The sequence below is a fragment of the Harpia harpyja genome, chromosome 11 (genome assembly GCF_026419915.1).
Source record: "Harpia harpyja isolate bHarHar1 chromosome 11, bHarHar1 primary haplotype, whole genome shotgun sequence".
Classification (NCBI taxonomy): Eukaryota; Metazoa; Chordata; class Aves; order Accipitriformes; family Accipitridae; genus Harpia; species Harpia harpyja.
Window position 1 is genome coordinate 46,395,930 of NC_068950.1, and position 27,391 is coordinate 46,423,320.

At 49.8% G+C, this 27,391-nt stretch overlaps 2 long non-coding RNA genes across 2 annotated transcripts; one reads left to right on the plus strand and one right to left on the minus strand.

The window, feature by feature from the left end:
* Positions 1 to 545: 545 nt before the first annotated feature.
* LOC128147947 (uncharacterized) lies at positions 546 to 26,696 on the plus strand. The gene is made up of 3 exons (XR_008237144.1): positions 546 to 744; positions 2,443 to 2,534; positions 26,044 to 26,696. It is a non-coding gene; the product is annotated as an uncharacterized LOC128147947 (long non-coding RNA).
* On the minus strand, positions 22,267 to 27,391 carry LOC128147946 (uncharacterized). The gene is made up of 3 exons (XR_008237143.1): positions 27,202 to 27,391; positions 26,862 to 26,906; positions 22,267 to 22,708 (listed from the first exon to the last, which is right to left on the minus strand). It is a non-coding gene; the product is annotated as an uncharacterized LOC128147946 (long non-coding RNA).

Consider the following 27,391-nt stretch of genomic DNA (forward strand, 5'->3'; position numbering starts at 1 on the left):
GCATTTCTGGGAATGGTTGGGTGGTGTCGCCTGTGGATTGCAAATTATGGCTTGCTGGTCCGACCTTTATACGAGCAGCCCAAAACCTCAAACACTGGGTTTATGGATTGGACTGATGCCGGGAAAGCTGCTTTCAAAGAACTGAAACAGGCTTTAATGGAGGTGCCAGCCCTAGGCCTGCCAGATCTCACAAAGACATTTGAACTTTTCACTCACAAAACAAAAGGTATAGCTCTGGGTGTCCTGGCCCAATATCTGGGACCAAGTCGGCGAGCTGTGACCTACTTCTCGAAACAATTACACAATGTGAGTCTGGGATGGCCTGGTTGCCTGAGAGCCATCACTGCAACTGTGCTACTGATCCAAGAAGCTCGTAAGTTCACCTTAGGACAAAGAAATACTGTGTATGTTCCCCATATAGTAATTACTGTGCCAGAACAGAAAGGGGGGCATTGGTTATCCCCTAGTAGAATGCTGAAATACCAAGTGGTGTTGCTGGAGCAAGATGATGTTTACTTAAAAACTACTACCATTGTTAACCCTGCTGTGTTTTCAACAACTGATCAAGTTGAAAGGAAACTAGAACATGACTGCTTGCAGACAATCGAAGAAGTTTACTCCAGCCAACTGGATCTCTGAGATGCGCCACTGGAAGAAATAGATTGGGAACTATATACCGACGGAAGCAGTTTCATCCATGAAGGAAAAAGTCTATCAGGACATGCGGTAACTACTACTGAGAAGGTAATTGAATCGTGAGCTTTGCCTTCGAATGTATCTGCCCAAAAGGCTGAATTGATAGCTCTTACTTGAGCGCTGGAACTAAGTCAAGGAAAGTGAGTCAACATTTGGACAGAGTCAAAGTATGCTTTTGGAGTAGTACATGCACATGGAGTGATATGGAAAGAAACAGGACTGTTATCTGCACAAGGAACCACCATTCAGCATGCAGAACAAATACTGAAATTGTTAGAAGCCATTCAAAAGCCAACAGCAGTCATGGTAATGCACTGTAAAGCACATCAGTCAGGTAGGGCTGTCCCTGAAACAGGTAACCGATTGGCTGATAGAGCTGCTAAAGAGGCTGCAGAAAAAGGCATCCTAGCATTAGTTCCAGAGAAAAAAGTAAATTTGCTTAAAGAAGCTCCAAATTATAATCAAAAAGATGAAAAATTAATTATTAAATTGCAGGCTAACAAAAATTAGACAGGATGGGCTGTAACACTGACAGGTCAAATCATAGAATCATAGAATCATTTCGGTTGGAAAAGACCTCCAAGATCATCAAGTCCAACCATTAACCATGCCCCCTAAACCATGCCCTGGAGTACCCTATCCACTCGCTTTTTGAATACCTCCAGGGATGGTGACTCAACCACTTCCCTGGGCAGCCCATTCCAATGTCTGACAACCCTCTCAGTAAAGAAATTTTTCCTAATATCTAACCTAAATCTCCCTTGCCTCAACTTGAGGCCATTTCCTCTTGTCCTATCTCCAGACACCTGACAGAAGAGACCAACACCCACCTCACTACAACCCCCTTTCAGGTAGTTGTAGAGAGCGATAAGGTCTCCCCTCAGCCTCCTCTTTTCTAGACTGAACAACCCCAGATCCCTCAGCCGCTCCTCATAAGACTTGTGCTCAAGGCCCCTCACCAACTTGGTTGCCCTTCTCTGGACAATAATAGTCCCACCCGCAATAATGAGAGAAATTGTCTGAGCTGAACATAGCAAAGTACATTGGGGAACAGAAAACCTTGTTAAGCATTTACAAAAGTGTATTTTGAGTAGAGATATGACAAAGATTATTCGAACAATTACAATGGGATGTGAAATTTGTATACACAATAATTCCAAAACCAGTAATAAGATTACTTTTGGAATTACAAAACAAGGAAATTCACCAGGACAATATTGGCAAATTGATTTTACAGAATTGCCCCAAAAAGAACCATATCGATATATCCTAGTTCTAGCTGATACTTTCACTGAGTGGCCTGAGGCTTTCCCTTGTCACACCAACAAAGCAAGAGAAGTAGTTAAAATCTTGCTCAAAGAGATAATACCAAGATTTGGGGTCCCTGTAGGAATGTCATCTGACAATGGCCCTCATTTTATAGCAAAGATTGTAAGACAGTTGAGCAAGGTATTGTCTATAGATTGGGACTATCACACCCCATATAGACCACAAGCAAGTGGGAAAGTAGAAAGAATGAACTACACTCTCAAGCAACAGCTGAGTAAAATTTGTCAGGAAACCTCACTTACATGGGTTAAAGCATTACCCATGGCTCTATTAAGAATCAGAGTACAGCCAAAAGGGAAAGAGGAAATTTAAGTCATTATGAAATGTTATATGGAAGACCATATCAAGGGTCCTGTGTTCCAAATACCTTGAGCGCTTTTGGAGATATATCTTTAAAGGGTGTTATGATTTCTTTAGGAAACTCTTTACAAGAACTTCGTCAGTATGTCTCCACAGCTGGACCCTTAGAATTGGACACAGCAGCGCATCCCTTCCAACCAGGAGATTGGGTATATGTAAAATCGTGGACTTCAGAACCACTAGCTGAGAAGTGGAAAGGACCGTATCAAGTCATTTTAACAACATATACAGCAGTAAAGGTTTGGGGAAAAGGACCTTGGCTTCACTATTCAAGAATAAAGAAAGCACCAACAGGGAATTGGAAGTCTAAAGAAACTGGTCCTTTGAAATCGAAAATCTATAAGTAAGTTTCATGCTATGCTCTTGGGAGAACAATTGTGTAAAGCTTATAACATTGGGGTTGTTATTAGGGATATTGTCAGGGGCAATAATCCTTTTGTGTGTTATAGGTTTTAAATATTTTCTTTTAAGTTGTTCTAAACATAAGATAAATAATAGTAGATGTAAAATTACAAAGGCAGAATCACGAATTGACATGATAAAAGAATCTGTAGTATAAGATAAACAAAACAAAGCGATTATTGCCTGAATTACTAATCCTGATATTAGTCATCCCTGTGATTTTGATAAAAGTCAATCTAGTTTTACAATTGATTCAAGGTTTTGCGAAGGTACAAAATTTAACCTCAATAACAGCCTGCCTTCCGATTCCAAAGTCAGCTGAAAATCCAATTCCATGGGGAATATTGACATTGAATCTAACCAAAACTTGGGAAAAGATGTGGGACAATGAGAATCAGTTTAGCAGATTAAATTGGACGGATTTGGATGGCAATTATTCTTTAAACGTTGAAAGAACGAATTATAGCATTTTGAATTGTAACATTACCAAACCATCCACCTCATGGGCAAAAGAATTAATTTATCGTCCTTCGGGAGAAACTTGTACAAACACCCCTTGTGGCTGCCAGTTGCCAAAACCATGGAGACAAGTGCAGAGAGGAACTTGGGATCATATTCAAAATACAGAATGGTGTTTGGAATTTACTGGAGTTTCAGGGCCCTTATTAGATCCACCCAGAACCAGAACTATCTATGGGAGTTTAGATTGGACTAGACAAACAGAGAAAATCACACATCCTAAATGGAACTGTATGAAAGTCTATACTTGTAATTCTTCTGACCCAGAAGTTCAAAGACTTTATCCAGTAGCTAAAGCTCTAAGATGGGGATGTGCTTGTAAAAATTATAGTAATGTTTTAAATGATACTTGGTCCCCTCTTAATAATGGAAGGAGAATTTGGCCTGGAATTGACTGTATTAAAGGACAGGTGGAAAGTTTAGGACTAACTGTTTGGGTGAGTAGTGATGGTACGTGGTCCACTCACCTTCCCATGAAGGACAAGAGTAAACAATGGACTTTAGGCTTACTAACTTTATGCCCTCTCTGGAAGAAATCCCCTTTACGGCCTTGATGGTGGAATCGGGTAAAACGAGAAGATGATTCCTGGCAATCACCAAGTACTGGAACCAAAATAGGATAGGTATTGGAATCTATATTCTTACCACAGTTAACAACTCTTCAAAATAAAATTACTCTCCACAATCTTTCATTCCAAGTAGAAATATTAGCTAATGCTACTCAAAATGGGCTAAATGAACTCAATGCACAAGTACAGGCTACTAGTAAAATGGCACTGCAAAATCAGTTAGCTTTAGACTTACTAGTACTAAAAGAACATGGAGTATGTGGGTACATTGGATTTTCAAATGATTTGTGTTATATCCACATACCAAATGTGACAGGTGATTTAAACCATCAGATAGAATAAGACATGTAGCTCAAAGTACTAAGGAATTGAGATCAATCATAGAAAGTTCTTGGCTAAACAAAATATTTCAAAACTTTGGATTTTCTCTGACTGGATGGTTAGCTGGGCTTTTACAAAATGTAATTGTGATTGTTATCATCATTGTTATAATCTGTGTCACTTTTAGCTGTCTTAAACAAGCTGTGACACGATCTGTATTCAGGTGAGACTACTAAAAGAATTAATAGCCTCAAACAGAAAGGGGGGAACTGATAGCATACGTCCATACATTTCATGTGGTTTGTTTGAACTTTTATGGTTTTAATATTTTGTACCTTCTATGAAAACTGGATTGCTGCTAGGTGACTGTGCAAGTGAGATTTGATAAATGATCATATATTAACATTATGGTTGAAACAATAGACAAAGGGTAACCGGGGAGATAACTACAAAAGTGTAGTCAAGTGATTAACTAGTAATTACTCCTAAGTTTTGCAGTTCTTTGCTCTTATGACTAGATGTTCCTGTACGCTAGATGAGAACAATGTTGAAACTGACCACGTGATTGAAACTGTGTTAAGCTTCAAGATCAAAGAACAAGAATAAAGACTTCAAGGACACCCAACAGAACTTCAAATGGGTCAGTGGTCGCAAAAGCAGCCCTTTGTCTCAAATGGATCCTTCATTGCGCATGATCGGATGTAGGCAGTACTAAGATAATCAGTTGCAATCATTTTTATGTATATGTATACTAATCTGATTAATATGCAATTAGTTATTCTATATAACCTGTTAGTGCTAAAGCTGTGGCATGCACGCTAGGTGGAATTATCCCCCTTGCATCCAGTGCTGCAATAAAGAATGCCTGCTTTCTGAAACTCCAAAACGAGTCTTAGAGAGTTTCTTCGACCAGCTTTTCGGTATCACTACACCCCTGCTGTCCAGCCAGCTGCCGCTTTTCTCCTCTCTTCTAGTGTCCTGCTTCTTGTTTTTGGCAGCCTTCGCCTCTGCCCGGCAGCCCATCGCTCCAGGAGCCAGCCGACCGATCGTGCGTTCCCCGACGGACCGACTGGGACCGACTGCCGAAGTGTCCCAGGGGCAGGGGGAGTGCCGGGGGGGGCCCCGAGCCCCGGAGCAGACTCGCTGGCAGGACTCGTTAGGCGCGCGACTGAATAAACACTGTCCGGCCGTCTCCTTCGCCCTCCGGCCTGCGTTTGCGCTCCCTTTGCACGGGGCGAGGGGCCATGAAGGAGCCCTGGGGAGGAGGAGGTGAGGTGCTGGGGCAGTCGGGCCATGCCCCCCCTGTTCCTGCTGGGCTCCAGCTGCGGGCCGGGGCTGGAGGAGACCCAGGTGCGGGCAGTGAGGCTGATGGTGACAGCCCCTCCCTGTAAAGGGTGGGTTGCCGAGGTAGAGGCCGTGGCAGGGCCGGTGGGAGCCCAGTCAGGAGCGGAGCGGTGGCTGCGGGCTGCCCCAAGGGAGAGGGAGGTGAGCGGGGCCGGGCGCCCCTCGGACCACAAACGTCCCAGGCGGGGGTGGCCCGGGGGAGGTGGGGGCCGCCTGTGCCGAGGCCGGGGGGGGAGCCCTGGGGGCTCACAGGGAGGCTGGGAGCACGTGGGCGGGGGGCCAGGCCCCGTGGCGGGGCTGCGCAGTCGCCCGGCGGGTCCCGGGGAAAGCCCCGACAACGACGGGGTCCGTGTCGGATGCACGGAGAGGCAGCGGGGCCGCGCAGTGCCGGAGTGGCGCGCACTGCCCGGAGACGGAGCCGGGCGGGGGGTGCTGTGCCGCGCCGTAGCCGGCGGCGGGGACTGTTCGGAGCCGGGCGGCGGGAGAGCGCCGGAGCTGCCCCGAGCGGCGCTGGGGGCTCGGCGGCGATTGCGGCTGCGCCGGCGTGAGAGGGGTGGGCGGAAACGGAAGCGGCGTCCCCTCGGGGTCAGGCAGCAGGGCAGGCTGCCTCCCGGGGCATGCCGGGAACTGTAGTTTCCGCGGACTCGGCGGCCGGGCAGCCGCGTGGCTCTCGGGCGCGGCGTAGTCCTCGCTGCTGCCGCCGCGGACCCCGGAGTCCGACCAGGTCAGACTCAGGAGCGTTGCCGGTTTCGCGTGGTTTTTCGCGGGCTTCCCGCTGCGCCCGCTCTCCGACCAGCCGTGCGGACGCGCCTCCCGGGCGCATGCGCCGTCCTGCGCGTGGGGCGGCCCGGCGTTCGTGCGCCGGCTCCGGCCTCGGCCCCTCCGGCGCATGCGCGGTCCCCGGGAGCAGCGTGGCGGCGCGCGGGTCTCGGCGGCAGCGGGCGAGCGCCGGGACCGCGGGTGAGGCGAGCGATCCCCTCCGGCGGGGGCGAGGGCGAGGGGTGCCTCCTGCCCGCTGGCCGCCCGGGGCTGGCGGGACGGGAAGCTGCGAAGCGGCCGCTGCGGCAGGCTGCCGGTCGGCCGGAGGCGAGCCGGGCCAGGGCAGCGCCGGGGAGTTCCCCGAGAGAGAGCCGGTAGAAGGGAAGAGGGGACGGAGGCGGGCACCCCCAGGCGCGGCCAGCGGGCGCCTGCCCGAGTCGCCAGAGCTCCCCCGGCCCCGCTCGGGCCGTGCGGCTGCCCCCAGCTCCAGCCCCTCCCCTGAAGCCTGCGCCGTAGCCGCAGGCAGCCCCCGAGCCCTGTCGCGAGGGCAGCAAGCTGGCCCTGCGGTGGTCTCGAGTCTCCCTTAACGTGGGTGCCGTTGGCAGCGGCGCGGGGAACGAGCGGCGTCTGCGGAAGCCCCTGCGGAAGGAGGGGCTCCGGCCAGGGTCGAGCTGCGGTAATAACGGTCACTGCTGCCTCTTTCCCTCTCCCAGAGGCCACGCTGTGGGTGCGGTTGTCCGTTCGTCCCCTGGGGATGCCGTTGACTGCAGCAGCCTCAGGCTTGCGTGGGCTGTCTCTGCCTGGCCTCCCTCTCCTCGCGGCGCGGGAGCGCAGAGGGACAGGTGGAGCGCTTACTGGCTGTGGACAGGAGCTGCGGAAGCTGGAGAGGCCACAGAAGGGTAAAGAAGAAGAAGCGGAAGGCCGTCTGGCTGTCAGCTGCCTCCCGCTGCAGGCAAGAGAGAGCCTGCCTCTCCGGGTGTGGGAGCATCCCTCCTCGTAGTCCGCAGCAGGTCAGACCGCCAGGGTCTGTATGCACGACCAGCAGCGGGGTACGGCCACGTAGCGAGCGAGCGAGGCTATGTGTCTAGGAAGCCTCATCTCGTAAGAGCTGTGAGACGCTCGCGTGTTCCGTTACGTGGAGGACAGCCAAGCGACAGGAGTTCCAGAAGAGGAAGGGAGGAGAGAAGGAGAAAGAAGCGTCTGAGCTGGCAAGGTCTCCTGGTAGCTGCAAGAGCGAGAGCTGTGGTGAGTCCTGGGCCCTCGAGGCCCTGTCGCTCCTCTTGTGCGTCCCGGTCCCTCCCTCCCCCTCTCCTGGCCCCCTCGCTTTCCCATGCTGCTGTGACGTTTGGGGTTTTTTGGGTGGTGTTTGTTTTGTTTTTTTTTTTTTTTTTTCTTCCCTGTACCTCTCCTCTTCTGTCTATTCTCTTGTCCTGCTCCCTCTTCCTCTTCCCCTTTCTCTCTCTTGTTCGACTGCCCCCCTTACTTTTTCTCTCTGCGTTCTTGTCCTGCTCCCTCTCCCTCTTCCCCCCCCGCCGCCTCCCGTCTTTGTCCTGCAGCCAGTCGCTGTTTTTTTCCTTTTCCATCTCCTTGTCCTGATCTGCATCCACCTCTTTCCCTGCCTCCCAATGTCTCTGGCCTGTTCCCTGGCGTTCTTTTCCTCTCTGCGCCTGTACGTGCCGCTCTGTGTCCCTGCCTTCCTATCTCTCTTCTTCCTACTTTCTCTTTCTCTCTCTATCCCTTTGTCTTGCTCGCTGTTGCTGTTTATTTTTGTCATTCTGGATCTCACTGTCCCCGTCCTCCTTCCTGTTCATCTCTTACTCTCTCTGACCCTTTGTGCTGCTTCCTGCCCCTTTTTTATTCACCCTCCCTCTCTCTGCAGGGCTCCTGATACTTCTCTTTCTAAATTCCCCAACCCCCTGTGCTTCTCACGGTCTCTGTCTCTCTGTCTCTCTCTCTCTCTCTCTCTCTCATTGTCATTGTTCTTGTCTGTCGCTCTGTCTTGCTTCCTGTCCTGTCGTTTCTCGCTGTATCCCTTTGTCCCGCTCCCTGCTCGTATTTGTATTCCTCTCTGTCCTGAGGACCGTCCCAGTTTTTTATCTCCGTCCTGCCGGTGTCCTGATTTGTCCTTCTCTGCCATGTTCCCTGTCCCTCTTTCTGTCTCTTTTCCTCTGTCCCTGCTGCTTATTTCTCCATCTCTGTCCAGACCCCTGTCCCTTCCCCCCCGCCCCGCCTTGCTCTCCCTCTGCCTTGCTTTCTTTCGCTACCTTTTCTGTCTGTCTCTCTCTGCCCTGTTCCCTCTCCCGTCCTTTCTAACTGTGTCCCCCTGTCCAGCTAGCTGTCTCTTCTTTTTTCTGTTCCTCAGTATTTTTTTCTTTTTCTGTATCTCTCTCCCACTGCCCATCGCATTTGGTTTTTTCCCCTCCGATGCTGGCCTGCTCTTTGTCCCTTTTGTCTCTCTCTGTCCTTCTGTCGTGCTCCCTGTGTCTATTTAATCCCTTCATCTGTGTCCTGCAGCCCGTCGCTGTTTTTTTTTTTTCTTTTCCGTCCCTTTGTCCTGCTCCCCGTCCTTGCGTCTCTTTCCCTCGGTTCTGCCTCCCGTCCCTTTTTCCTTTCTTGCTCCATCTCTCTGTCCTGCTCCCTATCCCTCTCGCACTCTCTCTGTTTCTGTGTCCGTCTCCTTGCCTTTCCCCACGTTCTCTGTCTTGTTCCCCCTTTGGTTTTCTTGTTTTCCGGGTGGCTGGGCCCGGCTACCCGCGGGGGTGCTTCGGCTCGGGGGTTTGGGGTGGGGGCCTGGCTGTGCCGGCCATGGTGGGGAAATAAAGCCTGAAACGGCAATAGTGAAGCGATGCCCTGCCTGTGCTGGGGCTGCCCCGCAGAGGTGTGGGGCCGGGCCCTCTGCAGGTCCTGAGCACTCCCCAAAACCGCGCGTGGGGCCCTGGGGGTGCAGGGCTGTGGGGTGGCTACGCTCGGCATCGCCCGTGGGCGCTGCAGGGTCAGAAATGGAGAACAAGTTTTCTGTTCCTGGGGCTTGACAACAGGCTCGCCTGGCTGATTTTGGGGCTCGGAAACAGACCGAGCTGCTGCGCGGCTTTGGGCCTAGAAACAGAGGTCCGGCCCTGCGTTTTTGGGCCTTGAGAACAGGCTCGGCAGCCGGGTTTTTTGGCTCCCAAATGGGCCCCGAGTCAGCCGGCGTGGGGGCCAAAAGCGGGAGCTGGCTTGGCTGGTTTGGCAGGCGGGTGGGAGGGTGTGGGGAGCTGCGGGGGGAAGCAGGGGGTGGGCAGGGTGCGTGGACCCTCCCCGGAGGTGGGGGGTCTGGTTGTGTCGGACGCCGAAGTTCGGGAGGCCGGCACGCAGCAGGCCGAACTCAACATCTGCGATGGTCTGTGGGGGGGAAAGGCGCTTTTCAGACCCCACGTGCCCTCTTTGAGTGCAGCTCTTCTTTCTGCGCTGCTCAGAATAGTTGTTCAGTAATTAATCGCCCAAACTAACGCATATTTATACGGCGTGTAACTCTGATGTTTAATCCTAATGCTCCGGTTTTGACAGCAGTTGATATACAACTTTATGGAAAGCCCAGGCCGTTGCACATAGCTGGAGCTTGTAAGGAGAAGCAGCTGAAATCAGCCGGAGCTTCAGTGCGGAGCTGGGGCTTCAGTGAGCCAGAACTGTAGCAAGCGGGAGCTGGAACGAGGCGGGGTGTCCGCTGTCTGGAGCATGCGTTAGCCAGAGGCAAAAGTACCTGCGGCTGTAACGAGCAGGAGAAGCGATGAGCTGGAGCGTCTTTTCGCTGGAGCGTCCGTCGGCCGGACCGCGCTCCCAGCACGGCCGAAGAGCGGCCGGGCGCAGGCAGGGCTGTCCGCAGCGAGCGGCTCCGAGCAGCAGGGAGGTGAGTTGTCCTTCTGCCAGCGGGGAGCCCGGCCTCTTCCCTCGGGGATGCGATCCACGCCACGCTCCTCTCTCTGCGTGGAGGGTCTCGCCCGGTCCGTTCCCGCGGGCAGAAGCGAGGTGGGGGTCCCCCGGGTCTCCTGGGGCAGCCCCCCCCCCCGCGAGGGGGCGCGGGCGAGGTGTCGTCGTCCCCTCGGTACCGGGCAAAGGGGAGAGAAACCGGCTGGTGGGAGCTCCTGGGGTGCAGAGCCCTTCCGGCAGAATCCTCCCCTGTCTTTTCACCGTTGGCTGGGTGTGACAAGGAGGTTCATTTCTTTGTCTCCTCTTTTCCCAGTGTCACCTTCCGCGTCACACGAAGAAAATCCTGCATGGTTAATTCCGCTTGCTGCTCAGGTAATCGCACGTATCGGGCTGGGGGAGCGGAGAGAAACACTTGCGAGTTCGAGGGCACTACAGATGCTCCACGTTAAACCCACAGAAAAGGCAAATTTGCTGCTAGTGCAGAAGAGCTGATGGAAAAATTGCTGTTAACAGATCGTGCCCTGTTCCTGAGCTGGTCCCTTGATATGTTTGTGTTTCAGGTGAAAGAACGAAAATTCATGTCTGGTAAATTTAGAGCTGCCTGTTAGCTTCTTTAGGGTCGAGTGTTTCTCTTCTCTCTGTTCATACTGATTTTATGGGCAAGTTGGAGATAGCCTTTTATTTTTTTATGTATAACTGAATTTTTAGGAATATGTGGTGTCCCTGTAGTTCACTTTTGAGCACCTAGATGCCAGTAGAAATGTAATGGGTGAAACATGATGGAAACTGGTACTTAAACTTGATTTTTATTTGATTTTTTTTTTTTCCTTCCCCATTAAGAGTGTTGATGGCATGTTGTCCCGTGGCACAATCCCCATTCCGTTCAGCGGAGTCTTCAGTCTAGGCCTTTTAAGTAAAAAAGTTTGTCCTTCCAAAAAAGGACTAGTCGTTCATCGGACCGAGGCGTAGACTTGGAGAGTCGCTTAAGTACGTGATTGGAATTAAAGCCAACTTTCAGTTAACGTTGCTGCTGTTGGTCTCTGCTTTCATTGCTTTCTCCACCACTCTGTCATGGTTGGGAGCTCTGAATCGTAATTTTTTTCAGTCTCTAACACATTCCACCGCCGCCCCCCCCCCCCCCCCCCCCCCAAAAAAAAAGGAGAGGCAGTGTCTAAAAGTTTTAGTTTCCTCACAAATGCGTGAGTAAATAAAATCTGAGTTATGATGATTAAAACCATAAAAATGACACCAGTCCTGCAGATCTGGACTATTTCTGAACAGGCATTCATCACACGCAAAAGTCGTCAGGGTACGGGTCACCTGGGCTTCATGCTTTGACGAGACAAAATGCTGAGGCAGGGATGAGCTCTGAAAGAAAAAAAAAAAAAAAAGGATACAGGGTCACGGTTTTGTTTTGTTGTTGTTTGTTTTTAAAGAGTGCATTATTGACTGGTGCCAGCCTGCAGAGCTCTTCTGCTGCCTGATCTCTCCTTCTCTTTCATGGCTGTAATTGTCATTTGGATAATCGTAGAAGAGCAATTAAGTTACTTGCCTCTGTGAATGTGCTGGTAATACCAGGAAGGCAAATGCTTGAACCAGTAGTGAATAACTTGGCTACAAGTAGAATTTCTGAAGGAAGAACAGCAGCAGCAACAGGAAGCAAATAGCAAGTGACCAAAAATTTGCGTGTGTCAAACGCATCAAAGCTTTATTGCCAAATGTTGTTTGGCAATATGTTCCAAATGGCTTTTTTTTGGTAAACGTAAATTTTCAGGAAGTTCAGGGTTGTGTGTGGCAAAACGCGTCCCTCTGCGTACGCATCCTGCTACATAAATAGCATGGGTCAGTGGCAAGTTCAGCGGCAGGGCTGTTGTCCCCTACTCGACGTTGCCGTAGTAGTGTTGCGGTATTGAGACCTTAACGGACGGGCTGAGGAATGGAAGGAGAATGCCCGTTTTCTGTAAGGGCTCAGAATGCCGACCCTTTTCTCTGCCTGCCGCTCCCCTGCGCGTGAGATGAAGCTGTTTTATTTTTCTCCCTTGTTCCTGGTCTAAATATTTCTGGAGCTGTTGCTGCTGTGGGTTTGCAATTTGTGTTACTGCGTTTTTGTAGCATTCTAGCGATGGGTCATTTCTACTGTGGCGAAGCATCGAGATACGGTTTTCGGTTTAAAGCGTCAGAAACTACATTCACCGAAACCGGTAACTGGCGGCGTAGGTGAAACCGATCTGGCGTGTGCAGCTGTGCTCGCAGGGATGCTCGGTGGCTCCTCATCAAAACGGCAAGGTGTGTGTGTGTGGACATCCGTAGGGTTGCGCTCTGGGTCCGAGAGCGTTAACGTATTTTTGCTGTTGGAAGATGGAATGGAGCGTGTGCCTGTTAAATCTCAGGGCAGTCAAAAGCTAGGAGGGACCCTGAGCGGGTTTGGTGGCACAACTGCGGTTTTAAAAGATCTTGACCGTTTGGAGCAACGGCCTGGAAAAAATCATTCCTTTTTTGCAACGAGGCAGTTCACAAGGACAGATGTGTTGCTGTGCTCTTTAGCAAAAATACTCGACTTAGGACATATAGGGTGATGAAGTCTTGGCTATACTAAGGCTTGATTGAGAAAACGTATGTAGGTCTCTATGTCTGTCACCTGCGTGTATCTAGGAAAGTGAGTTCTAGTGAAACTAAAGTTACCAATGAGTCAAAAAAAAAAAAAAAAAAAAAGGGCACGGTTGTCTGAAAAATGCAAAAGCTTTAGTGGCCTGTGTCAACAACTGTACCGAAGATGATGCAAAAATACTTTTTGCTCTGCTCAGTCGTACTGTCTTCACAAACCTTCACAAAAAAAGGCAGCTTTGGATTCCTACCCAGCTTTGTGCTAATGTTTTTTTTTCTTCTCTCAGCTGGATGTCAGCTGGCACCATTTTGCCGTGGTTGCCCTTTCTTCTGCCATGACGGTAGGAGACAGATGGAAAGATTCCGTAGTGGTCTGCAAGTACAAGGTACGCCTACGATGTGTGTCTGCATTTTTCCAAAGGTACTTGCAGTATGGACTTGAACATTAAGAGTGTGCGAACTCTCCTTCTACATTTTTTTTACATGAAATATTTTAACACAAATACTAAAAATAAGTTCTGTTCTGGAGCATGTTACACCTATGCAAAGGTTACTTCCCTCCATTTATTTTCTCTTCCTGAAAGCATAATCTTTTGTTTCTGTGCACTTGCTAGTAAATGATACAGTGAAAATAGTTTTTTACTAAAAGAGGGAAGAAACTGTTCGTAAGAGTTCAGCTGTTCAGAAGAAACAGACTTTGTTTGCATGATAAAAGCTTTATGCTTTTGCAGTCAATGAGTTTTTGAAAATATCTTATAGGAGTACTCGACAACCTTACTGAGATAATTAGCATCTGTGCTAAAAGCAATCAAGGTCAAAGGAGAGATGTGGACAAAACAGGACAAATTGGCGGCATCTGTGTGTTTTCCAGGCTTTCCCAGGAAGCACTAGCAACCTTGTAACTAGTGACAGTGAGTCCTGAGTGTTTTTGATGAGTTACTGCTTCAGTAATGTATTTTTTCCTTTAACCTACAGTGTGTCATTTTGACTTCAGTTGGAAAGAGATTTTCCAAAATGGAAGTCTTTCTCACTCAAAAGAAGTTTTGTTTTATGAACTTCCCATCAGAGTGGATCTTCAGAGGTGATCGACTTGACAGTAGAAGTCATCAGTAACAAGACTTTTCACTCTCTTTAAAAAAAGAAAAAAAAAAAGTCAATTTCATTCCAAAGACCCAAGCACAGCCCATCTTCCTAAAGTTGATGGCATCGCTGGTCTTTGGTTTCTCAGTTGTAACAGTCGAGATAACATGAAAATGTGTTGCTCTGCATGCTTCAGTATAGCCAAAAGCATTAGGAAATCTGCCGGTCCTTTTTGGTAGTCTGAGGTATTGCAGCACTGGGGATTTTACAAATTGACTTGCATTGTTTAAACTGTAACTGCCAAATAGCTGTAGGATATAATTTATTAGGTGTATGTAAGCAGTTAGGTATTTTTCTAAATGTTTAAAAAGAGAGGCAACTGAATGTTATGGGGTTTTTTTTCCTGATGTTTTGGCGGAGTGCTCTGAAGTACTTTCTTTCTGTCTGGCTTTCAATGGTGTGTTTCCCTGGCAGTTCAGTAACACCTCTCTTGGGCAGCGCAGCTGGCCAGGTGTCCCTCCTCATTACGTAACACACACAAAAACCCTAGTCAAATTATAACTGTGTACTTTGGAGATAGATAATTTAATGGTATGAATTCAGAGCTGTGCAAGTTAAGGTAATGCAAAAGGAAAATCAAATACTTTTATAGTATAAGTATTTTTATTGGATGTATATAAACGTGGGCACACCTTTTTAGCGTAAAGTGAATTATTGAGATTCATTCTTTATTTTTCATTTTGCTCTTCGAAGCTTTCCACTTCACTTTCAGCTTTATTCACCAAACAAGCCAGATGCAAAGCAGCAGCAGCAGCGCAAGGGCTGTAGCTGTTGCGGTGGATCCGTAAGCGTAGATTCTGATTGTGTACGACCTCGTCCCGCAGCCTCCCAGGGTTATCTCCCTGCAGCAGTGCTGTAAGGAAGGGAGGAGACGTTTTCCAACACCGGCAAGAGTGTTTACTTGTATGCTAAGAAGGTGTTCAAAATGGTATCGATTAGCCTAAATGCTGATTTTAAGCGTTCAAATCGCTCTTAACTTTTAAAGGAGGTGGTGTATTTCGAGCTGACCTGTTTACCTGGAATCCTCCTTTAGCTCAGCGACTCTTCTTGTGCACCCCCAGCCTCCGCTGGCAGGGTGGTATGAGAAGCTGGAAGGTCCTTGACTTAGTATAAACACTGCTTAGCAACAACTAAAGTGTCGGTGTGTTGTCAGCATTGTTCTCATCCTAAATCCAAAATGGCCCCGTACCAGCTACTCGGAAGAAAATTAACTTTATTCCGGCTGAAACCAGGACAACCCCAAAGCCCCTGATTCTGGGTCTGCAATGGAAAAAACCGAACGAATTTGGGACTCCTGGGAAAGCCAAATCCGCCTGGATTTGTGCAGCCGGAAAGCAAAAAACCCACCCCATTTTCACGCACAAAACCACAACCAAAAGATCACCCCTTTTTATGTTGTGGAAAAGCACTGAAACACACCCCAAACTGAGTATTTTGAAAAAGCAGAAAACTCCCCAGTTTGGGGAAGATTGGGGGTGAAGCACAGGCAGTTTGAGGGGCATTGCTGGGGGTCCTCCCGGTGTGGATTCTCTGTTGCGGGTTATCCCAGGTGAGTTACCTGCTGTGGATCATCCCGGGTGGACTCCCTGGCGTAGGTCATCCCCACCCGTGTCCCCCCGTGCACCTTTGTACCCTCCCCTACCCTCCCTCTGTGTGCGTTTCTGCCCCATATGCCCCCCTGTTGCTCCGGCCCGCCCCCTTCACCCACGCGAGTTTTTAACCCATGGGAGTTGTTTCCCCCCGCATCCCCTGCTCTCCTATCTCCTGCCCCCTCCCTTCCCTCCTCTGTATTCCACACACCCGCCCCCCCCCATCATCTGTCAGGCTCCAGACCCCTGGCATGCTGCCTGCACCCCATTCTCTGTCATTTTTTTTTCTTCTTTTCCTTACAAGTTGTTTCTTTTTAATGATTCAACTGTTTTTGTTTCAAGCCACGAGTTTTCCCACTTCCGCCCTTCCGATTGTCTCCCCGTCCCACTGGGGGTGGGGGAGCGAGTGAGCGGTCGCGTGGGGCTTCGTTGCCGGCTGGCGTTAAACCACGACACGAGGTGAGTTGGAAGCCCTGCCTGGCTAATGCTGGAGGCTCTCTGTGTTCCTCCTGCCGTCTTGACGGGCCGTCCTTGTTCTTCATTGCCGCTTTATAGCGAGCGCCTCTTGCTCCGTAAGCAGCAGTACTCGGGCCGTGCAGGTACTGCGCATTGCAGGCAGCAAAGGGCAATTGTGACGCTTGCTGGCGGGAGCGGCAAGGAGTGCGGAGCCACGCTCCTGTAGGGAGCAAGGGTGGAACCTCGAGGGCTCTACGGTCATCTGCTGAGGACATCTAATATCCCGACGCGCCTCTCTGCTTTCCCTGCTTTCCGTCTAATTACTTTGCACGCCGGAGGGCAGGGTGGTAAGTAACACTGTGCAGCGTCTCTTCGATAAGAGGCAAGCCCCGCACAAGAAGCCTTGCGTGCGTGCAGGATTAGGAGAGCAGAGTTGTGATAGCACAGAGGTGAGGAAAGGTGTGCCCACCCCAACAGAGCCCCAGGATCGCCAGGGTATCGCCCACTTGCAGATCGGCCGCTCGCATCTGGTCCGCTGGGACGCGCCGTTTCCTGCTGAACAGAGCTGCCCCTCTGGCACGAAGCAGCTTTGGGTCTCTCGTGGCCTGCCTTCAGGCTGTCACCTGAACCAGGCGTTATTTTTTTTTGTTTTGAAATTTCTTGCCAGCATCTGTTGACTGGCTGCTGTCCCTCCCACAGCCCTGATGCCACGTGCAGACAGATACAGCAGTCCCTGGGGCTTGGTCCAGGGCAAGCCCCCCTGCCCCCTGGCGTTTGCAGGTTCTCTGTGCTGCTTCTCCTCTCTAGATAATGGGGTGGGGGGGCAGGGACAGAAGCGACCGCCCGAATTGTCTGTTGTTTGCGCTTGACTGCTGTAAAGGCTGCAGCCACTCGGGTGCTTTTTGGAACGGAGGCAATGAAGAGGACTGCCCGGGCTGCGAGTGGGGAAAGGGCAGGGAAATGTAAACCCTGTGCCCCCAGTAAGTAGTTGCCGCCTGTGGCTGGTCTCTACTGGGCTGAGCTGTCAGTGGTGTCTCATGCAGCTGATGCTCAGAAGAGGATCGTTACGGGGATGCTGCTGCCCGGCAAGTGAAGGTGGGAACTGGCGTTCGGTAGGCGCGCATGCGCGGTGGCGCGTGTGTCTGGGCCCCCGCTGTTGCCTGGTAACGGAGAGGCTGTACGGCAGCTGGAGAAGCGCGCATGCGCGCTGCTGCTTTTACGGCGCTCGCCGCTGTTGCCTAGCAACCGTAGCGCGACACGACGCCTCTGCAACCGCGCATGCGCGGTGCCGGGGTTTACGGCGTTCGTGCTGTTGCCTAGCAACCGATATGCTTTACGGCAGCTCGGAGGCGCGCATGCGCGGTGCGCCTTTTACGGCGCCGCTGTTGCCTAGCAACCGTAGCGTGACACGACGCCTCGGCAACCGCGCATACGCGGTGGCGGGGTTTACGGCGCTCGTGCTGTTGCCTAGCAATCGAGATGTTGTACGGCAGCGCGGAGGCGCGCATGCGCGCTGCTCCTTTTACGGCGCTCGCCGCTGTTGCCTAGCAACCGTAGCGCGACACGACGCCTCTGCAACCGCGCATGCGCGGTGGCGCGGTTTACGGCTCTCGTGGTGTTGCCTAGCAACCGCGATGCTGTACGGCAGCGCGGAGGCGCGCATGCGCGCTGCTCCTTTTACGGCGCTCGGCGCTGTTGCCTAGCAACCGTAGCGCGACACGACGCCTCGGCAACCGCGCATGCGCGGTGGGGCGGTGTAACGGCGCTCGTGGTGTTGCCTAGCAACCGAGGCGCTTTACGGCAGCTCGGAGGCGCGCATGCGCGCTGCTCCTTTTACGGCGCTCGCCGCTGTTGCCTAGCAACCGTAGCGCGACACGACGCCTCTGCAACCGCGCATGCGCGGTGGCGCGGTTTACGGCGCTCGTGGTGTTGCCTAGCAACCGCGATGCTGTACGGCAGCGCGGAGGCGCGCATGCGCGGTGCGCCTTTTACGGCGCTCGGCGCTGTTGCCTAGCAACCGTAGCGCGACACGACGCCTCGGCAACCGCGCATGCGCGGTGGGGCGGTTTAACGGCGCTCGTGGTGTTGCCTAGCAACCGAGGCGCTTTACGGCAGCTCGGAGGCGCGCATGCGCGCTGCTCCTTTTACGGCGCTCGCCGCTGTTGCCTAGCAACCGTAGCGCGACACAACGCCTCTGCAACCGCGCATGCGCGGTGGCGCGGTTTACGGCGCTCGTCCTGTTGCCTAGCAACGAGGACGCTGTAAGGCAGCTCGGAAACCGCGCATGCGCGCTGCTCCTTTTACGGCGCTCGCCTCTGTTGCCTAGCAACCGTAGCGCGACACGACGCCTCGGCAACCGCGCATGCGCGGTGCCGGGCTTTATGGCGCTCGTCCTGTTGCCTAGCAACCGAGATGCTATACGGCAGCACGGAGGCGCGCATGCGCGGTGCGCCTTTTACGGCGCTCGCCTCTGTTGCCTAGCAACCGTAGCGCGACACCGCGTCTCGGCAACCGCGCATGCGCGGTGGGGCGGTTTACGGCGCTCGTGGTGTTGCCTAGCAACCGAGGCGCTTTACGGCAGCTCGGAGGCGCGCATGCGCGCTGCTCCTTTTACGGCGCTCGCCGTTGTTGCCTAGCAACCGTAGCGCGACACGATGCCTCTGCAAACGCGCATGCGCGGTGCCGGGGTTTACGGCGCTCGTCCTGTTGCCTAGCAACCGAGATGCTGTACGGCAGCTCGGAGGCGCGCATGCGCGGTGCGCCTTTTACGGCGCTCGCCGCTGTTGCCTAGCAACCGTAGCGCGACACGACGCCTCTGCAACCGCGCATGCGCGGTGGGGCGGTTTACGGCGCTCGTGGTGTTGCCTAGCAACCGAGATGCTGTACGGCAGCTCGGAAACCGCGCATGCGCGGTGCGCCTTTTGCGGCGTTCGACGCTGTTGCCTAGCAACCGTAGCGCGACAGGACGCCTCGGCAACCGCGCATGCGCGGTAGGGCGGTTTACGGCGTTCGTGCTGTTGCCTAGCAACCAGAAGGCGGTCCTGGCGTTCGGGAGCCGCACATGCGCGGTGGCGCGTTGTGCCGCCCTCCTGCTGTTGCCTGGCAACCAGAACGCGGCACAGGCTCTCGAGATCCGCGCATGCGCGCTGGCGGCGCGTGTCGCCGCCGCTCTCTTCCGCCACCTAGTGACCAATGTTCGGTACTGCCGCCGGGGAGCCGCGCTGGCGCCTCGTGCCAAGCGCTCGCCGCTGCCACCCTGCGACCAACGTTCGGTACTGCAGCTCGGAGGCTGCGAGTGCGCGGAGCTGCCCCCGTCCCGCACGTGCCGTCCGACGGTACCGGCAATGCGGCGCCGGCGGGAGGTGCCGCCGCGCTCGTTGCTTCCTCCCGGTAAGGAAACGCCGCCGGAAAGGAAAGCTTGCATGGGCTGTCTCTGCCTGGCCTCCCTCTCCGCGCGGCGTGGCGCGGGAGCACAAAGGGACAGGCCGGGCACTTACCGGCTGCGGGCAGGAGCTGCTGCGGCTGAAGCTGGAGAGGCCAGAGAAAGGTGGAGAAGAAGAAATGGAAGGCCGGCCGGCCGCCCAGCCGGCAGCTGCCTCCCGCTGCAGGCAAGAGAGAGCCTGCCTCTCCGCGTGTGGAAGGATCCCTCTTCGTAGCCCACAGCAGGTCAGACCGCCAGGGTGCACCGCAGGGTCCGTATGCAGCACCGACGGTGCGGTACGGCCGCGTGGCGTGCGGGCGAGCGAGGCTCCGTGCCCAGGAAGCCTCGTCTTGCAAGACCTGTGAGACACGTGTTCTCCTAGGGGGAGGACAGCCGTGCAGCCGGAGTTACAGAAGAGGAGGGGAGCGGGAGAGGAGCCGAAAGAAGCGTCTGAACTGGCAAAGTCTCCTGGCAGCGCCAAGAAACAGAGCTGTGGTGAGCCCCGGGCCCTCGGGGCCCTGTCTCTCTCTCCCCTCTTCTGCGTTCTGGTCCCTCCCTGCCCCTCCCCTGGCCCCCTCTCTTTCCCACACTGCTGCTTTTTTTTTTTTTCCTTTCCTCCCTTGTACCTCTGATACTGAAAAGCCGGTCCAGGAAACTCTCTAAGGCTCGTTTTGGAGTTTTAGAAAGCGGGCATTCTTCATTGCAGCGCTGGATGCACGGGGGATAGTTCCACCTAGCGTGCGTGCCACAGCTTTAGCACAAACAGGTCATATAGACTAACTAATTGCATATGAATCAGATTAGTATACGTATACATAAAAACGATGGCAACTGATTATCATAGCACTGTCTACATCCGATCACGCGCAATGAAGGATCCATTTGAGACGAAGGGCTGCTTTTACGACCACCGACCCATTTGAAGTTCTTGCTGGCTGTCCTTGAAGTCTTTATTCTTGTTCTTGTTCTTTCATCTTGAAGCTTAATGCAGTTTCAATCGCATGCGGTCAGTTTCAGCATTGTTCCCATCTAGTCATAAGAGCAAAGAACTGCAAAACTTAGGAGTACCTACCTCTGCTAGTTAATTGCTTGGCTATACTTTTGTCTATTGTTTCAATCATCGTGTTAGTGTAAGATTTCTAATAATTATTTACTAAATCTCACTTTTACAGTCACGTAGCAGCAAAGCAGTTTCCACGGCTGGTACAAAATATTAAAACCATCCAAAAATATTTAGACGTGCCATACAGAATGTATGGAAATATGCTATCAGAGGTGTCCCAGGGGCAGGGGGAGCGTCGGGGGGGGCCCCGAGCCCCGGAGCGGACTCGCTGGCAGGACTCGTTAGGCGCGCGACTGACCGAACGGACACCGGCCGGCCGGCCCCATTGCCCTCCGGGCTGCGTTTGCGCTCCCCTTGCACGGGGCGAGGGGCCATGAGAGAGCCCAGGGGAGGAGGAGGTGAGGCGCTGGGGGGGGGGTCGGGCCATGCCCCCCCTGTTCCTGCTGGGCTCCAGCTGTTGCAAGTATTCTGGAAAAGAAATCAAAATTTAATCACATAGAAGAGTTAGGTTTGATTAAGAAGTAAAATTGTGAAGCGTAATGTATAGGATTGTTACGTCTGAAACGTAGCCATAGAAACTTTAGGAACTGCGTTACGTGTGACTATCGGAACCTTAATATTGTTAAGGTTGGAAATAGCTAACCCTAGAAACCTCACCAGGAAGTTACAGGTTTTTCTATGTTCCGTTTCAAGAAACGAAGGAAACCGTCGTGGACGCCAGTTTGCTGCTTGGAAACCCCCTTACCCTTCCCATCTTGATTTGAGTATTGAAGATTCCAGTCAGTAGAGCTAAGTGTAACTGACCAATGATTGTTTTTAAATAAGAATATTGATAAGGTTATATAATCAAAGGACCAATCCTTAGAAAGGTTAAATTTAAGAACGAGCATAGTATGCCTTTTTATGGAAAGAGCTTATGTAACAATGACCTGACAGAAAAAGTCTGTAAAAACTGACGGATTTTGATACTAAGTGGGACACGCCTTTGGAGGAGCGATCCCCCGTGTCCCCAGCGCTGCGATAAACGAAGTGCCCGCTTCTTAACTTCACGTTGGTGTTAAGGAGTTCTATTCCGGATTTCGGTAACGGTTTTGGCGACCCAGACGGGACCTTGCGAGTGAGACCGGACGAGATCGACTGTTGATCAAACTCCGGCTGGCGCCGAGGTATTCTCGGGGAGAACCATCGCCCTCGACTCACAAAGCTCCTCGCGGCGTTCCCTGGAAAAAAGGTAAGGCGCTGCTTCTTTGGAATTTGTTTGGAAAGCCTGCCCGTGAGGCGCGGCGAAAGCTTCGCAGGGTTGGGGCTTGGAGGGTACCCGTTTGCAGTGGAAGCCTAGGCATCTGCCCCTAAGTTGTAAGCGAAAGCTATTGCTGGGTTGGACTTTGTGTATTATTTGGGACAACTGTCATTTGCGTTTGTTTGGTATTTGGGATTTGAATGTATATAAGTATAATGGCATTAGCAAAATTGTTTAAGAATAAGAGTGCAGGAAATAGAACTGCTGATGAAAAGATACCAAAAACGTCACCGTTGGGATGTTTATTGGCACACTGGGGTGAATTGCAGGAAAAATGGGAAACAAACAGAACTTTGAGTTATAATACGATATTGCAATTACTGTTGTTTTGTAGGAGAGAGAGTAAATGGAATGAAGTGCCATATGTCGATTTGTTCTTTTTAAGTGAACGTAGCTGACGGGGACCAGAGGGGAGTCTCCCAGCAGAAGCTCTGGTTACAGCTAAACTGGGAGAACAGAAAATTGAATATGAATTGACGCTAGAGTCACCTTTTCAGTTTTAAATACCTTAGAGGGAGAGTTAAGTTTTGAAGAAATTGGTGGTGTTGGTGCAACAAGTGAACGAGAAACTAGACCCTTCTTTAAATCTTTAACAATGAAATTAGGAAAGCAACGGGTCACTCAGCAGTTTTTGTATGTGCCAAATTTTCCTAAACTCCTGTTAAGGGGAGATCTACTGGAGAACTTAGAGGCAGAAATTAAATTAAAAAATGGAGAGATTAAAATTTTAATTCCAGAAACTAAACGTATCGAAGCAGTGGCTTTGTTGTTACAGGATGGTTACCGAAAGCAGAAGATCATACCAGTCAAAGTATAATGCTGTAATTCCAATCGTCTGGACTGGGAAGTTCCCGGTAAATCCAAAAAGCAGAACCTGTGAGACTTGATTTAAAGCCAGGATCGAATCCGCTAAGAATTAAGCCATACCCCCTAAAACTGGAAAGCCGGAAAGGGTTAGTATTGATAATACAAAAATTTTTAAGATATAAATTGTTAACAGAATGTGAATCCAAATATAACACCCCGACCTTGCCTGTTAAAAGGCTAATGAAAAAGATTATAGATTAGTTCAACACCTCAGAGCAATAAATCAAATAGTACAAGATATTCATCCGGTAGTAGCAAATCCTTATACTTTGTTAACAACCCTAACAGAGAAACGAGAACGGTTCACAGCGTTAGACTGAAAAGATGCCTTTTTCTGTATTCCCTTGGATCCCAACAGTCAAGAGCTTTTTGCTTTTGAATGGGAAAATCCTGAGACTGGGAGAAAAAGACAATATACACGGACAGTCTTGCCTCAAGGCTTTAAGAATAGTCTTACCATTTTTGGAAATCCATTGGCACGAGAATTAGAGATTTGGAAGAAAGAAAATAATCAAGAAATCTTGTTGAAATGTATGGATGATCTGTTAATTGTAGCTGAGATGGAAGAACAATGCACAAAGTTAACTATTAACTTTTTGAACTCTTTGGGAATCAGTGGATAGCGAGTGTCAAAAGAAAAAACCCAAATAACCCAGAAAGAAGAAACTTATTTGAGTTTTAAAATCCTAAAAGGACAGAGACAATTAGGAACTGAGAGCAAAGAGGCAATTTGTCGTCTCTCCGAACCTAAGACTAACAAATTAATGACGAGCATTTCCGGGAATGGTTGCGTGGTGTCACCTGTAGATTATCAGTTGTGGCTTGCTGGTCCGACCTTTATAGGAGCAGCTCAAAACCTCAAAGAATGGATTGGACTGATGAGACAAGGGGAGTCAAAAGAATCTCAGTAGACATAATAAAGGGGGATGAGAGATGATGTTTAGCGCTTACATTGTTGAAATTAGCTGAGGCAAAGACAGTCTTTGATAAGAAGAGCTGGTCCCAAGGACCAGCCAATGAGGTAGAGACAGCTCCTGATAAGAAGCAGGAGCAGGCCCCAAGAGCCAGCTAAGACCGGTCTTGCGGCTTGGGTGAATACCAAGAAATCACTGAGCCTGTGCAAGAAAAAAGGTTACTAGCGGTGACGAAGAGGAGTCATCTCTCTTCATCTCTGCGACCACCAGACGACCACCATAAAGAGGCACTGCGCAAGCGCAGTTGAGAGGAGACTATGGAAATGACCTCTCGGAGCTGATTTTAATATGAAGCGGGGATAGGTCATGCATATGTATAGGCGTATTGTGAATATGTAACACTTGACTGTATAAACTTGAGACAAACTGCCGAGTCGGGTGCGCACGACTTTGGTGGGACTACCCCCCGTGCTGCCCAGCGCCGGATGAACATACCTACTTTACAATCTCACTGACTGTGGAGTCTGTTTTCCGCACGTCACTGATGCCGAGAAAGCTACTTTCAAAGAATTGAAACAGGCTGTAATAGGGGTGCCAGCCCTAGGCCTGCCAGATCTCACAAAGACATTTGAACTTTTCACTCGTGAAAGAAGAGGTATAGCTCTGGGCATCCTGGCCCAATATTTAGGGCCAAGTGGGCGAGCTGTGGCCTACTTCTCGAAGCGATTAGATCACGTGAGTCTGGGATGCTCTGGTCGTCTGAGAGCCGTCGCTGCAACTGTGCTACTGATCCAGGAAGCTCGTAAGTTCACCTGAGGACAAAGGATCGCTGTACGTTTCCCATACGATAACTGTTGCGCTAAAACAGAAAGGGGGGCATTGGTTATCCCCTAGCAGAATGCTGAAATACCGAGTGGTGTTGCTGGAACAAGATGATGTTTACTTAAGAACTACTACCACCGTTAACCCTGTTGCGTTTTCAACAACTGGTCAAGTTAAAGGAGAACTGGAACGTGACTGCTTGCAGACAATCGAAAGAGTTTACCCCAGCTGACTGGATCTCTGAGATGTGCCGCTAGAAGAAACAGACTGGGAACTCTATACCGACGGAAGCGGTTTCATCTGTGAAGGAAAACGTTTATCGAGATAGACAATAACAACCGAGGAGGTAATTGCGTTGCGAACTTTGCCTTCGATGATATCTGCCCAAAAGGCTGAATTGAGAGCTCTTATTCGAGCTCTGGAACTAAGTCAAGGAAAGCGAGTCAACATTTGGACAGACTCAAAGTACGCTTTTGGAGTAGTACGTGCGCGTGGAGCGATATGGAGAGAGAGAGGACTGTTATCTGCACAAGGAACCACCATTCAGCATGCAGAACAAATACCGAAATTGTTAGAAACCGTTCAAAAACCAACAGCAGTCACGATAACGCGCTGTAAAGCGCATCAGTTAGGTAAGACTGTTCCTAACGCAGGTAACCGACTGGCTGATAAAGCTGCTAAAGAGGCTGCAGAAAAAGGCATCCTAGCGCTAGTTCCAGAGAAAAGTATAAAATTGCCTAAAGAAACTCCAAATTATAATGAAAAAGATGGAAGAATTAATTGTTAGATTGCAGGCTAACAAAATGAAACAGGACAGGCTGTAATACCGACAGGTCAAATAATAGTCCCGCCCACAATAATAAGAGAAATTGCCCGAGCTGAACATAACAAAGGCTATCGGGGAACAGAAAGTAAAATATGACAAAGATTGTTTAAACAATTATAAGCGGATATGAAATTTATATATAAAATGATCCCCAAATCAGTAATAAGATTATCTTTGGAATTATTAAATAAGGAAATTTTTTAGGGGAATATTAGCAAATTGATTTTATAGAATTGCCTTGAAAAGAAGGATCTATCCTAGTTTTAGTTGATATCTTTACTGGGTGGCCCGAGGCTTTCCCTTGTCGCACCAACAAAGCAAGAGAAGTAGTTAAAGTCTTGCTCAAAGAGATAATACCAAAATATGGGGTGCCTGTAAGAATGTCATCTGACAATGGCCCTCATTTTATAGCAAAGATGATGAGACAGGTTCAGCAAAATATTATCTATAGATTGAGACTATCACACCCCATATAGACCACAAGCAAGGGGGGGCGGGGGGGGGGGGAGAAAGAGAATGAACTATACCCTTAAGCAACAGTTGAGTAAAATTTGTCAGGAAACCTCACTCACTCACATGGGTTAAAGCCTTACCCATGGCTCTATTAAGAATCAGAGTATAGCCAGAAGAGAAAGAAAATTTAAGTCATTATGCAATGTTATATGAAACACCGTATCAAGAGACCTATGTTCTGAGTATCTTGAGTGGCTTTGGAGATATGTTTTTAAAAGGTGTTATGATTTCTTTAAGAAATTCTTTTCAAGAACTTCGTCAGTATGTCTCCGCAGCTGGACCCTTAGAATTGGACGTAGCAGCGCATCCCTTCCGACCAGGAGATTGAATATATATAAAATCACTGAGAAGTGGAAAGGACCGTATCGAGTCATTTTAAGAACACTTACAGCAGTAAAGGTCTGGGAGAAGAACCTTGGCTTCATTATTCAAGACTAAAGAAAGCACCAACAGGAAATTGGAAGTCTAAAGAAACTGGCCCTTTGAAACTGAAAACCTGTAAGTAAGTTTCACGTTATCTATTTGGGAAAATAATTGTGTAAAGTTTATAATATTGGGGTTGCTATTAGGAATATTGTCAAGGGCAGTAATCTTTTTGTGTGTTATAGGGTTTAAGTATTTTTTTTGAGGGGTTCTAAACACAAGATAAACAAAATGAAACAATTATTGTTTGAGCTATTAATCTTGATATTAACCGTTTCTGTAATTTTGATTAAAAAAAAAAAAAAATTCTAGTTTTGGAATTGATTCAAAGTTTTGTAAAGACACAAAATTTAACCTCGATAACAGCCTGCCTTCCGATTCCAAAGTCAGATGAAAATCTAGTTCCGTGGAGAACACTGACATTGAATTTAACCAAAACTTGAGAAAAGACGTAGAACAATGAGAATCATTTTAGCAAATTAAATTGGATGGATTTAAAAGGCAATTATTTTTTTAAATTTGAAAGAAGGAATTATAGCATTTTGAATTATAACATTACCAAAGTATCCACCTCACGGACAAAAGAATTAATTTATCGCCCTTCGGGAGAGACTTGTACAAACACCCCTTGGGGCTGTCAGCTGGCAAAACCGTAGAGACAAGTGCGAAAAGGAACTTGGGATCCTATTTAAAATATAAAACGATGTTTGGAATTTACTGGAGTTCCAGGATCCTTGTTAGATCCACCCAGAGTCAGGACCATCTATGGAAATTTAGATTGGTTTAGACAAAGAGAGAAAAATCACACATCCTAAAGAGAAGGGTATGAAAGTTTAGACTTGCAACTCCTCTGACCCCAAAATCCAAAGACTTTCTCTAGTAGCTAAAGCTCTAAGATGGGGGATGTATTTGTAGAAAGTAGAATAATATTTTAAATGATCCTGGGTCCCCTCTTAATAATGGAAAAAAATTAGCTTGGAATTGACTGTATTAAAGGACAGGTGAAAAGTTTAGGGTTAACTGTTTGGGTGACTAGTGATGATATACGATCCATTCACCTTTTCCTGAAGGACAAAAGCAAATAATGGACTTTAGACTTAATAACTCTCTCCTCTCTCTGGAAGAAATCTCCCTTGTGGCCTCGGCGGTGGACCTGGGTAAATCGAAAAGATGATACCTGGCAATTGCCAAGTCTTAGAACTAAAATAAGACGGGTATTAAAATCTGTATTTTTACCCCAGTGAACAG